Source organism: Mytilus edulis, chromosome 11, assembly GCF_963676685.1.
Source record: "Mytilus edulis chromosome 11, xbMytEdul2.2, whole genome shotgun sequence".
NCBI lineage: Eukaryota > Metazoa > Mollusca > Bivalvia > Mytilida > Mytilidae > Mytilus > Mytilus edulis.
In genome coordinates, this window is record NC_092354.1 from 48,113,491 (window position 1) to 48,128,940 (window position 15,450).

General features: G+C 32.4%; 1 protein-coding gene across 1 annotated transcript in view; it reads right to left on the minus strand.

Moving 5' to 3' along the window:
- The window catches only part of LOC139495737 (galanin receptor type 2-like), a 44,365-nt gene extending 33,571 nt beyond the window's left edge, over positions 1 to 10,794 (minus strand). Inside the window, exon 1 of the mRNA XM_071284098.1 lies at positions 10,616 to 10,794. The gene's annotated coding sequence lies outside the window, so the exon portion shown is untranslated. The remainder of the gene's footprint in view (positions 1 to 10,615) is intronic.
- Between the last annotated feature and the right edge of the window lie 4,656 nt (positions 10,795 to 15,450).

The window sequence follows — 15,450 nt, forward strand, 5'->3', positions numbered from 1 at the left end:
CATTTCAATCCACAGTTGACCAGGCGTAACTAAGGAGGGACCCGCCATTTTGAATTGATTGAATCAGCAAATGTTCGAGTACAACTATATAATCGAAAATAAAACATCACCTTCCTCGAACATTTTTCGAATTCGCCGTTTTAATGTAATTTTATCCGAATTTGAAGCGTACAGGTAACGTGACGTCACGTTTAGCCATTACGTCTTTGTGCTAAAATCATTGATGAAGTTTCGCGGATTTTTTTGACAAATTTAGACATTTTTTCAACTTTTATCGTATTTTTTCTTTTTGAAATGCATTAGAATCGGAATAACAGTACTGTAGTTGAAGAGTTGCCACCGTCAATTTTGATTTGACGGTCGCAAATCTCCGTTTTATTGTCTCCGCTACGCGTCGCCGGTAAAACTGCATTTACGACCGTCAAATCTACAATCTTCAAGAACGTTTGAACAGAAAAAAGTATCATATTTAACAGCAGAAAATATTCAATTGTTTTGTTCCATTTAAATCAACACTGCTATTTACACGCACATGTAATTTCAACTTTTTAGTGTAAACATATCAAAAGGGATACAAATAACATTAATTAAAGATTGCAATTGATGGTGTTTTTTTATATAATACTTTGGACTAAAAGATATATCCTGATTTTAATTGGCATCGATCAAAGTTACTGGATAAAAGGTAATATGTAAACAAAGAGGCGTTGTAAAGTAAGCAATAATTATAACTTTTTATTGAAGTATAGTATCGACTTCTATAGACGTGTTCTGTTTAACATCTATGCATACTTTGTAATCAAGAAATATACTTAATATCTACTTTTAACTAAAGCGTTCTTAACATTAACAATTCTCTAATGATTAATATTCAAAGATCAATCATCTAAAGGCTATGCTATTATTAAAAAAGTGTAAGATCTCTTATGTCATGTTATGTTATTAGGGTCTTGATATGGTTTTAAAATAGAGAATAATGGTAAAACAAATACCAGAGTAAACAACAACAAAATAAAGGAAAGAATAAAATAGACAAAGAAAAAACAAGCTCAAAAAGAGAATACGTTGGTTGTTTAAATATAAATAATACGTAACAATTGTTTAAAATTTAAGAAACGACTCTATCATTTAGATAAAAAAAAATATGTTTATATTTAGTAATTGACATTTATATAATGCATTAGTGCTGAAGAGACGTAGAGCCAATACCAATCAATCCGTCAAAATATAATTTATAATGCTAATTCGCCGTTTCAGAATCTAATGCATCCTGGGTAATATTTTCAAAAATGTACACCGAAACGTCGTGATTGGTTGAAAACGTCCAAAACAATGGAAATTCAACCAATGTCGTGACGTTATTTTCATTTTGGGGTACGAACAATGAAATTACCCATAGTCCTTTAGATTCTGAAACGGCTAATTGTTACTGCTGTTCAAGGTCGCGAGCATTCAAAAACATATTCAAAATCTGTGACCAACAAATGGTTAGTGTGGCACAAAAATTGTCTCTTTCTGTTAACCATTAACTACACAGCCAATTTTGCATAGGTACTATTTTTGTACTTAACATCTGTGGTACTGAAAATTTACTTTTGATATTTAGTACTATTTCTTTACTTAAAAATTATTGTACTATTTACGAACCTGTATTTTACAGTACTTGATTTGTACTTAAAATTTTGGTACAGAAATTAGACCAAAAGCGATCACAATATTCCATGTTTAAAAATCATAATATTAAGAGATTTGAAGTAGACATACTATCAAAATGCTTAAAATGTAACGTTGTAACCAAAAATATGTAGTACTTAAATTTTCAAGTACAAATCAAGTACTGTAAAATACAGGTACCTAAATATTACAATATTTTTAGAGTAACAAAATAGTGCTGAATATGAAAAGTAGTTTTCCAGTACTACATATTTTTGGTACAGACATTATAGTACCTATGCAAAATTGGCTGTGTACACGATTTGAAAGTTTCGCCGGATATATAAATACACAGCCACATCTAATATGAACTGTAACGTGATAGTCGATACTCAATACAAAGAAAGAGAGTGACACGCTTTCTGTAGGTAAAAGAATCAAGGCAACACTTTTTAACTGGTAAATTAGTAATAATGATGCGAAACAAATTGAATATTTCTGCTATTAATTACCATCTTCGAGTGTATTTCAAATGTCATGACATACATCCTTCATAAAGGACTTACTTTACGAATCTACACGATAAATTGATAATTGTTTACATGCATCTTTTTGAATATGGAGGGTCATTGGTAGCTGATCATTTTCCTTCCAAAGATCAGTGGTTGTCTACAGTACTCCAGCTTAAGCCACAAATTACATCTGATATAGTGTCTCATAAGTCAAATTTATGACTGGATATTGATTGTATTATTGTACTGTGATTTGTAATAAGTGTCAATCAATATGTGACACTATAATAAAATAATTATTTATTTTATTTATAGTCAAACGTGCTTGAGTTGGCATAAAACACCAACACTCATCAATTCAATCTTAAATACATTGTATTTAGATTGAAAGTATAAAATACATATCAAATATAAAAATCAAATTTTGAATTAATAACTGCAAGCTAAACTCAATATTTTACACTCTAGGGCGTAGGAATATATTGGCATATTTATAACAACTCATGTACACAGAAGGGTGTAAGTCACTGTATAGTTAATTTGCAATTAATAAAAAGAAATATTTCTTTTTTTAATCTATTTTGGTAGCGAAATTACTTAGTTGTGCTATTTTTGTTGGTATAGAAACCCACACAGAACCTAAATTGTGTCAATCTTGTTGAAAATTCAATTACAGTAGATACAGATGTGAATGGCTTTAATACGTCAATAGCATAGTACCCAACAACACAAATCATAATAAAAACATCTAGATGTCAGTAATACCAACAAGGAGTTTATACAATATGGAAAACTCTAAGTAGTTTCAGAATTTGATTTTTTAGTTGCTTGCAGACCGAATACTTTCTGGTAGTTTATTCTCCATACATATATTTATATATATAAAGGTTAGGAAATACTATTAGTTACATAGTGTGCTAGTGATCTAATACGGTATATATGGGGTCAGTAAATTCCATATGCATATATCTTGTTTATTCCAGATTGTTTCGAAGGTGGATTATATTATAGGGTTATTGCATGAATATTCCCCAATATTCATGCAATAACCCTTTTATTGTATAGCAATATAATTTTTGAAAGTAAAAATTGGTTTAAACTAAGATTGTGTCGTTGATGACGTCGTGAATTTTGAAGATGTATTGCACTAGTGCAATATTGGAATTTATTACACGCTAATGTTTGGTTACTTTCTGTGGGAAATGTTATATTGCTATGCAATAATATTTATTATTTACCCAGTTGTTTCTATATTTCTATAGTATTCCTTAAAAAAACCCACTTTTTCTTGTTTCATTTAAAGCTTTACCGTCCGAAAAAATAAAATCTTACTAGGTGCGTTACTCGAATAATTGTGCCCAAACTCTGCACTCTTTAGCGGTATAAATATACCGGTAATGACTAACTGAATTTTCGGCTCTCCCTTGACACCATTTGCGAGTATGGTCTTGAGAAAACGATGATAGTCCGTCGGAAGGAGACGATATATGGTCGACTCGTGTTAAGAGAGGAGAGCCATGTCTCTTGCACGTTAAAGACACCCTTGTAGATTTTGATCAAGCGCAGGCTAATGCCGCTACAAGGCAGCACTCGCACCCGCAAAGAGGAAACGGATTAATATAAGTAGCAAAACTTGTTCTCAATCCAATATTATAGATAAATATGTTTAAACTAATATTCGCGTTACAAATGTATGACATGTTTCGGCAAGTTTATTTCTGTTAATGTCCATTCACACAATTCAAACGATATTTAGAATTACAATTAAAAAAAAAACAATCAAACAAAAACGCAAACAAAGCCATGATAACAAAACATGTATAGGCCTGCGCATAACTACGAGATACGAGACAGACAAAGAGACAAATAGCCTAACAGTGGTAGGTCGGTTAGGTATATTTTTGCGTACATTATTTAGGAGATACGGATTTTTTTTAATTTTTTTTAACGCTAACGCACAAGAAAGAAATGCGAGGCCGGCATGGCTATTTTGTAGCGATTACACATTGATTTTATACCTTTCTAGGCTATAATGCGCAAATGTTGTTTTTGACTTGTAATTTAACATTAACACTTTAACCACGGGTGTCATTCGGTTTAAAGAGAGAAATGATCGTGAAAGAATATCTAACGGTGGTCAACTAATGCGGGACGATCGTTAAAGCTCTGGTACCGGATCGTGAAATAAAACTGAGAATGGAAATGGGAAATGTGCCAAAGAGACAACAACCCGACCATAGAAAAAACAACAGCAGGAGGTCACCAACAGGTCTTCAATGTAGCGAGAAATTCCCGCACCCTCATTAATTTTAAGAATTTTAATGTAAATTCTAGGTCAGAATCTGTGAAAAAATCGCTTAATTTTCAGAACATAAAATTATGTCTCAAAATGATTCAACTTCCTCAACATTACTGTGCAATAAGATAAAGAAAATGCAGTACTTTACGAAAAAACACAAAAGGCGCTATGCATGTCTATGGAAATAATTAGAAAAAACACGCTATTTGTACCTATAATGGTCATATTTCAATATAACATGATATATTTTGAAATTAAATCTTTGTTGTATCTGATAGTACAGTAAAATACGAGTATGTTCGTCCCTTAAAAGCGTTAATTTGTTTACGAAAACCTTGAATTTGGTTGAATTTTCATCAAACCTCAGCGTGAAAGATCAGGCTACGCATTACTTTGATCGTGAAAGATAATGCGTGACCAGACTAAATACTAGTCATCAGAAATCAATATTTCTTTTACCATTTTATATACCTGCAACTGGTTGAAACCTGTAACTATTCTGATAAGAATGAACATTAAAACTATATTTTTTTTTAATTCAACACTTTACATCGAAAGTTAAAAAAAAAACCAAAAAAAAACCAAGAATGTGTCCAAAGTACACGGATGCCCCACTCGCATTATCATTTTCCATGTTCAATGGACCGTGAAATTGGGTAAAAAATCTAATTTGGCCTTAAAAGTAAATTGATCAACCAAAAGGGAACATGTGTACTAAGTTTCAAGTTGATTGGACTTTAACTTCATTGAAAACTACCTTGACCAAAAACTTTAACCAGAAACTCACACCTTTAATTTCTATGTTCCGGGACCATGAAAATGGGTCAAAAGATTAATTTTGTTTTAAAATAAGAAAGATCATATCATAAGGAACATGTGTACTAAGTTTCAAATTGATTGTACTTTAGCTTCTTCAAAAACTACCTTGACCAAAAACTTTAACCTGAAATGGGACGGACGCACAGACGGAAGGACGCACAGACCAGAAAACATAATGCCCCTCTACTATCGTAGGTGGGGCATAAAAAACGTGTCTAAATCAGTGTGACACATTCAGCTCTGAGAATCGGTCAGTACAAATTATAATCATAACAACAGAGTTATCCGAAAGCTTAACGAATCCACGATACGGACTTGACCACAAAACTAAATCTTGATCCATGAAATGTGGCAAAGTCGAGGTCAGGTGAATCCTGTCTGACATCATGTAGATTATAGGATCTAATATGCATAATGTAGTTATCCTATAACTCGTGTTAAGTGAGTACTTCACATGACATTAAAATCCTTAATCCTACAATCAGCCAACTATTATACATATAACATGTTCACAAATGCACAAATAATAATGTGTTTGTATTATTTGTACTTGTACAAATAAAATCTCCTGTTACCCCACTTATATTTTGAGCAAGCATTAATATGAATGGTCTTAATGAGTATCAGATCATTTTTGGCTCCACTTCGAGGTCTATGTTTGAACAAAAGTTTCAAGTGCCGGGTGTAACTTACAGGATACTAGCAATATACATAACATGCTTCAATATATTGAGGATTTGGCCTATCTAGTTTTTCTCAATACCTATAACAAATAATAATTATCATATAATTGAAAAATAATCTGAACTTCTTCGTAGAATCAGATCTGTTACTATACTTTTCACGTTCTTCAAGAAAGCGGTACGTGATCTTTCACGATCAGAAAAATCAATTTTGTGTAAATATTTCTTTTTTTACCAAGTTTCAGATTATGTTGATACAAAATAACTATGAAAACCATTTGATTCATTCAAATAGAATCACTGTGCTTAAACGGCTGTGGTACCCACAGTCCAAGATTGAGCCGCCTTGCGTCGGTTAGATACTTCTCTTCTATAGAATAACAATACCAAGAATGCATCAATTAAACAACTGAATTTAAAAGTTGTATTAATCGTTTAGGGAAACCCCTAAACTGGACAGGTGATTAAATTCTACAAAACAAACGATCACAGCACGATTTGAAAAAAACACTTAGGCTGTCCGTAACTTCAAAACAACTTGTCCGTAACTTTTTTCATCATACCAATTGAGATGTCCGTAACTTTCAAAGAATCGACATACGTGGATGTAATGTTTAAACTGATGATAGAGATTGCATCGAATACATTCACAAAACGAAGTAGATGTCTAGTATGATATAATTCATTGTATCGATGGAAGACAAAATTGGGAAAAATATGAAAAAAATAAGGATAAATCCGCAAAACTCGGGTCTCATTTTGTATAACGTCGGGGTACCCGAATCGCCTAGTTCGGAGGGTTGTTTCCGATCATTGCAGATAAACTGTTGAAACATCATTGTTCTTTTTTTATTTTTGAAGAAGTAGACTACACAAGTATTTTTTACACATACATGTAGCGTGTATACACTTACTGATTTTCTGCCAATAACGACAAGGGTAGCGTGAATTTGGGATTTTGGAATTGGAATCCAAATTGCCAAGGCAGTGGGTAGACTTTACGAGACTTCAGTGCACAAACTTCTTTCCCTTTGACACATTCCCCATTTCCATTCTCAATTTTATTCTTTCCGTCTTTTTGAAAAAGCCAAAAAAACTTTTCTCTCATCCCCACAAAAAAACAAATCCCATCAGCATTGACAGTAAAATAAAAGGGGGTGTCAATCTGGGCACACTGGGACGTTGCGCACGATATTGCAACACGCTGGCCAAGATTTGCAGTAAATAGAAAAACTTGAAGAAAGGACATTTTGTATAAATGAATAAACCTAGTTTTACAGCTAGCTGCATATTTCATTTGTATGCAAGTTGCATTAAATCTCATTAAACTGAATAAAACTAAAAGACACAATAGGTAAAAGTCAGTGACAATAAAAGGAATAGAGCAGTCAACATAGTGTAACAATTAGACATAGTATATAAAAATATAAATAACTACGTAAGACAACAGAGTAGATCAATAGTATAACAACCCCTGATAACATACAAAGAGAGAAAAAAAACATACTAGGAAACATATTCAAAAAATCACAACACTATAACTAACTGGTTGGATGTATAAATACCGAGCCGCGTCAAAGAGCATTCATCAAAATACACATAGAAAGAAACAGAGGGGAAGGTAAACCGCAAACAGATAATTAAACTCAAAACATTAAAGAGTATGTAAAAGCCTTGGTCTGAAGCAAAACACGTCGATAAGACACACATTAGTTAATAAAAGTTCAAACAATAACCAGGATCGAGTACCACAAACCCCACATATAAAACTGCCGTTGTGTAAGTATGCTGCGTTAATAAAATCACATTTGGTGGTGAATGAGCAGTATAAACGGTCGTGTATGTTACAAATAAGGGGTTTCATGATGTAAATCGTCTTTTAATTGTTCAAATTATAAATGTTAAAATTTTGAATCAAAAGTTACCCACATCTGCAAATAAAGTTACGAACGTCTGCTTAGTTTCGATCAAAAAGTTACGGACGTCTTATGCTTTTTTTTTAAGTTGGCCTTGCGCTTTAGTGAACTCTTAATTAATAAACTTATAGTAATTGTTAGTGATTTCTTTATTCAAGAATCCTATAAATATTTACATTCTGTATGAAAAACGTTGCAAAAGGTAGATTTTGTATGCATTAAATATCAACGAGTTCAGAGTCCGCCATCTTGGGCTGTGGTTATTAAGTTACCCACAGCCGTTTAAGCACAGTGAGAATGCTCTTATTCGGATACAAGTAGTTTTTTTTATTCGAATTTGTGAAAAACTCATGTGTGTTTACATTTTTTATGTCATTGAAATGTCGAGAAGCAATCAGCCTTTTGTTGTTTTTTAAAAAATATACTTTTAAAACTGGATTTTCTCACATACTGATCATAATGTTGAACCATTTGACAGACAGTTTTATTTTGTCGTAAACTTTTCTGTGTAATTAATGAAATTAGATTATTTAATGATCTTTCATATGTCTTCTCGATAAAAATATCTTTCACGATCCGGTGCCAGGGCTTTCACGATCTTCTTGCAATACTTGACCACCGTTAGATATTCTTTCGCGATCATTTTTCTCGTTAAACCGAATGACACCCGTGTTAACGCACACTTTCTGATTTAATGAAATCAATGATTCAAACGTTAAACGAAATGAGGACTACAATTCTGAACTGTCATAGTGACTTAATAATATAGATATAACAAGTTGCTCATAACAAAAGCGGGAATACGAGAAGACTGTGATTGTTCAATATGCTTCACGTTAAAATGCCAGATTTTGATTGGCGAATACGAGGGAGACATTTTCTTGAATGCAACCCTTTTGTGCAGACCAAGCAAAAATCGAGAGTTAAACGGGCAGTGAATTGAATTTACATCAAATAATTAAGTGCAATGCTTAAGATCTACGTTCTGACTTAAACATTTTCATAGAATGTCACTACACAGTCATGATATATTCTGTGAATTCTTCTAATATCTGTAATGTTGTTATCTACGGGACGCCATTGCGAAAAAATAAACCGGTAAAAAATAATTATGGTAGAACATTCAGTATAATAAATGTACATGTAATAACTCATAGTTGAGAGTTTGATAGAGCAGATTGATATCCCTCGAAAAAACAATTGCCAGTCTTAACTTCGCCTCGGTTGACAATGTTTTCTCGGGGTAACAATCTGTTCTGTCATCCTGTCAGCTATTTGTTATTTATACTATACGGTTTATCGCTTCATGTTGTCTGCCAATCTGTATTTGTATAGAAGAAGGTCGATTGCAGGATGAATTAATTTACATCGGTACATGTATAATATATTCTGGTACATTTGTCACCAACTGAGATGTATGCTCTCTTATAGTTTCCCGCCATTGTATTTTATCAACGACTTTTGTGACCCAGAGTGTTTATATAGAAAACAATACAATACTTGGAACAGCTTGTATTCTGTAGTGTAGAGAGGATATATGATATTATGAACCTTGTTAACATGATAAGTACATGTACAACAATTGTCGCGACATACACACGTGTAACATATGTCCAACGATTAAATAACCTGATCGAATCAGTAAGTTGTAAAAAATGAACTGTTATAAATACGGCCATGTTTTTTTTATTCTCATTTTGTCATACCTTGACTTTTAATATCGTGTTGATGATTTCAGTTTCATAAGTGAATAAGAAAACTATCTTGTCCCGGAACAAGATGCTATCTTTGCAAAAATTAAAATAGATAACAATTTAAAAAGGTGAATGGTCGCTGTATAACATACAATGACCCCTTTTTTTTTTGTTATGCAAAACATTAATATACTATTTATGATATAATATTTTTTTGTATATTTTAACTTATACAAACATTTATAATTTTATGTTTGACGTTTAAGATGTATTAAAACATTTGAATAAAAATAGTATTTTAAAACAGAAAATCATATGTTTTTGAAAGTTTAAGATACGGCTTTGAAATGATGTGCTTTGGGAAAACTATTTTAACGAACTCCACAAATGTATGTTTTTAGGTACGAATTTGGAATTGTAAAACGGGTGTTGCGTGTGTAGTTCTGCTTATTTGTATGATGCAGCTTGAATGACTCAAACTTGTAAAAGTCTAAAGCTATTAGATTTTCTATTATTAATGTTTTCCATTTCCATTTTAACCGTGTACATGCCTCGTTGTTTTTCATTCCCGTTTTTCGTTCCAGACTTTAATTTATTTTTCTGGCTTTATAAGTAAAAAACATCATCTACAAATAATAAGAAATGGTAAAGAAATTGAAAAATGAAAACAAAACCTGAAAACAATGGCATGCATCCGAAGCGCTTTTCTGGATTTACTTTCATCGGGAACGGTCAAAAACCGTAGAGTGAAAGAGCTGCTATTATAGGACCTAAAATATTAGCAAAACTCCATCTAAAGTCAACTTTGACTGAGAGAGAAGAACCTTTCACTTCTTCATAATTTCTGTATTCATTAATTGATAACTAAAGAAAGGTTTGCTATAAATCATCTCGGTACCGAAGTATTTACTGATATGGTGATTGTGTATGAATAAATTGATATAAAAAATTTGTTGCGAACAATGTTAATATTATATTCTCTTTGATGCATTAGATAAATAAAATAACTGCACCATTAATTTAAAATATATACACTTACCTTTTATAACTTTTGTAAAATATCCAATTAAAAATACAAAATTAAAACTTTCCCAGTGTCTCGTGATCAGAGTTTTATTGAACAAACCATTTTTATCCTCAAAGACAAACCCTTTAACTATTACGAAGAAAATCAGCGACAAATAAAATACCGCGAGAAGTCAAACGTCACTATATTGTAATTGTATAATACGGAAGAAGTTTTCGATCGATTTGACGGGTTGAAGATTTTTTTTCATATTAATTTATGCATCTGGTGTAATGATTAATAACAATATCGCTAAACCTGTTATTATATTGTGCAGCTACTTGAAGCAATTCATTTCTGATAAGGTTAAAGTTTAATTATAGAGAGGGTTTGGATGGGACATATTTTTATAACGGCCGGTTAATAGAAATTTAACTTACCATTTCGTGAACACAAAATAGTGGAAATTGGCAACAATGCCGTTAAACCTGTTATAATATTATGCAGCTACTTTTAGCGATTGCATATCTGATAACTTAAGATTAAAGTTTAATATATAGGGAGGATTTGTATGAGAGGTATTTCTATGGTGCCCGGTTCAAATAATAAAAAAATATATCAATTATAATAAATGTACACAGAGTTGTAGCAATTGATTACCGCTACCCCTGTATTGTGCAGCTACATGTACTTAAAGCCATTCCATTAAAGTTTAGTAATAGTGAGGGTATATAAACTTAAGATATTTCTATAGTAAATATAATGTAACAATACCGTTTAACTATAATTGTATAAGGGTAACGTTTAATTTTAGGGAGGGTTCGAACGAGAAGTATTTCCACAATCTCCAATGCAGAGTTATCGGTCCTTTATTGAGAGAGAGAAAGGACCGATAACTCTGCATGGGAAATTTTTTTTTTTTTTTTTTTTTTTTTTTTTATGATAGAACAACTGAGAGTTTTCCTGTGATATTTTAGAAATGCTTGCTTTTCCTGTGATATGTAAGAAATGCTAGGTTGTCCTGTTGACTAAATACTACACGAATTCAAAATTTAAAAAATAATGTCGATATGTAGCATTTTAGTGTAAAAGCCGATTTATATGTTAAACGAGAAGATATTTTAAATGTATCAGAAATCTGCTACAATATGTATAGACGGTTTATAATTGTCCAGTTGACTAACTATTACTACATGAGTATATAACACGAAACTAACCATTCAATGGAAAAAAACTGATTTTTATAGCAAACTTATTGGACTATAATTATAAAAATAGATTTTATTTTACAGTTGATGAGGAACAAGAATTCAAACATATGTTAATATTAATAATGATACTAATAAGTTAAAACGGATAATAATACATAAATATGTTATTTCATGTACAAAAGTCAGTATGGAAAAATGAAGAAGCAAATGTCACTCAGAAAATGTATTAACTACCAATGAATATGAATTAAACATGTCGGTGTGAAATACATTTATACATATGAAAAGAAAATGTGTTATCAAAGCTTTAGATATAATTCATAACAAAATAATTACAGCCGATTTCATTGAGTGTGTAGGGAAAGGTAGAATCCTTGATTAGATTGCTTGTTAGCTGAACCGTGAAATCATTATATGGTAAGGTATACTTCCCTCCTTTCGAAGAAGTCTAGTCTCACATACAGATAGACTGGTTATCTGTCGGACTAGTCTACTCTTAAAGGAGTATAATAATGAGAATAATGACTTCACGGTTCAGCTAACTAGCAAGCTAACCAAGGATTCTACCTTTAGCTACACACTCAATGAAATAGGCTGTAACGAAATGACAATCCCTGCATTACCGGTTCCTAGCTCGGAACCGGCATTTAAAGAACACGACGGGGTTTAACATCCTTGCAAACGTCCAACCTCCGGTAATCTTGGAGAGTGGTGTTACAGTAAAGCATTATAAAACAAACTGTAGGGGTTGATGACCTTTTGCAATAAAAATATATCGGTAAATTGTATCGTTAAGATGTAGGATCATAAGTAGTCATAACTGTATAGCAATATATTCATATTAAGTTATACTATGTTTTATTCATATTCTGTTGAGAATAATCAATTTATTCTCTATACTTACTTCCTTAATTGTTTTTGCTTCTTCAATCATATTTCTAAACCTTCTTTCGTGACATGATCTCTTCAATCGGCAATCTTCGGATGACTCCGCTACTCTCGATAGATTAGGTATGGAATCGGCCGAGTCGTGACGAATCATGATCGCTTCAATCGGCAATCCTCGGGTGACTCCGCTACTCTCGATAGATTAGGTACGGAATCGGCCGAGTTGTGACGAACCCCAATGTATTCAATCGGCAATCCTCGGGTGACTCCGCTACTTTCGATATATTAGGTACGGAATCGGCCGAGTCGTGACGAATGATGATCTCTTGCAGCCAATAATTTTTATTGCTAAGAAACGAAGCGATAAATATTATTAATATTTTTTTCTGATTCGTGGTTCTAAAAGCGAACAGTGTTCTTTTAATTTTAATTCTAGACTCTCTCTTGCGAAATGCTCACTCGAGTCCAATACTAGTATTCATTGCTAGGAAGCGAGGTGATAAGAATTATCAATAATTTTGTCGATTCTTGGTTCAAGAGCAGAACGTTTACTTTTCCATGACCCCCTTTTTTGTGACATACATTGTTATCTTTTTAGTCATTTTTTAAAAATAATTATATCGATTTGTGGTTTAAAGAGCAGAATGATTTATTTATCCATATTCTAAGCCATCTTTTACGACATGCTCCCTAGAGGACAATAGTATTCATTGCTAAGAATTATTAATAATTTTGTCGATTCTTGATTGAAAACCAGAACGTTTATTTTTCCATGCCCTAGACCCTCTTTTGTGATATAATCTCTTTAGTCCAAAACAATTCATTGCAAAAAAGCGGAGAAATGCAGTTATTGTTGATAATTTTGCTAATGTTTTTCCGTATCCTATACCCTCTTTTCAAAACATGCTCTGTTCAGTCCAATAATATTCATTGCTAGAAAGAAAAATGATAACAAATCTTTAGCTAATAATTTTACAGTTTCGTGGTTTAAAAAGGAGATTGTTTACCTCTAACTATCCTAGACCCTCGTTCGCGACGTGGACTTTGAAGCCAATAGTTCTATTGCTAGGAAGCTCTGACGGATACAAAATTAATCAAATTGACATCAAATAACTTTCTCTCGCCAAATTTAAATCTGTGAATGTATCTAGAAGGTCATTATTGTTTATAAATTGATGACCATGAAAGTTGGGTCAATATTAATAAGTTAACTGAATACATATTGTCTTATATGTTGTCAAGATCTTTGGGAAAAACAACAACTGTCAAGAGTGCAATGACATAGCAAAATACCGTCTCGCATGAGATTTATGGTGGAATCTATTGCTATGAACCGTTCAATATCGATGTAACTAATTAAGACAACTGAACGCATAGGAAACGTAGACGTCAAACATATCTACCCTAGAAACATTTAAGACAGTTCTGTATAGAAATTATTGAATCGTTGGTCAGTTTTACGACTAGAACAGTTCTACGATTAGAACTGATTAGTTCTACGGCTAGAATTGACTTAGTCAGTTCTATCTACATGTAATAGAACAGTTTTAAGAACTCTTTGTCTTAGATTTAAATAAGTTTTTTTTAAAAGAATATAATATATATTTCATGAAAAAATATCATCACAGCACTGTTGTAACATTTAGTGACGTCATTTAGATCTGTTCTACAATCCTGATAGGTTTGGTCTGTTCTACAGCTAGAACAGTTTAGACAGTTCTGCTGACAATTCTACGGTAAGAACTGATTAAGTCATTTCTACGGTTAGAAATGATTAGGTCAGTTCTACGGTTAGAAATGATTAGGTCAGTTCTACGGTTAGAAATGATAAAGTCAGTGTATACGGTTAAAAATGATTAAGTCAGTTTATACGGTTAGAAATGATTAGGTCAGTTCTGCTGAAAGTTCTACGTTTAGAACTGATTTAAACAGTTATACATAGAACAGTTTTAGACAGTTCTAACCTAGAACTGATCTAGGGTAGGACAGTTTAGAACAGTTCTATGCTAGATTATTCTAAAAGTTCTAATGAGAAGTGATCTCTTCTATATATAAATTTAAAAATGTCATGCTATCTATAGACTCCAAGATGGCATCAGATTTCTGATGGTACCATCTATGCCATTTTAGTAGGATATATGATTGCCATAGATACAATGTAGATATCAGAGACATATTGGCTATATCAGATGTAGTATTGCCAAGAAAAGAACTAACATGGAGTGAACTACGCTTCAATTGTAAGACGGCCCCTAATTTTTTTTTTTTATTTCCTGAATTCAAACTACGATGTTTTCAATGATGCTTTAAGTGTATTTTAATTATGATACATACCACTATTTTGTTTAATCATAGTTTTTTTAAAGATTCTACCACTTCACTAGGTGATGCAATACTTTCCCTCTCAGAATAGTCAAATTTCTTATTTCATAAGCGAGACATGTGCACATTGATAAATGTTGAGGGTCGAGAAATATTGTTTTGAAAGAGGAAAAGGGTGGGTCTACCTTCGGAACACTAGGAAACGCTAACAAAATAAAAAAGAAAAGAAAAAGAGGGTCACGACCGCTGGATCGATCTAATGGTATCCCTTTGGATCCGCAAATTAAAGCCTTATATTGTCTAACAACCTAAAGACATGTTCACAAAAGACAACCAGCATCTTGTCTATAAATCTATGGACAGCGTTTAACCATAAAAACTGAAGTCGTAAATGGAATTTTATTGCCACTGAAGTGCTTTCCTGAATTTATACTTCCATCAAGAACG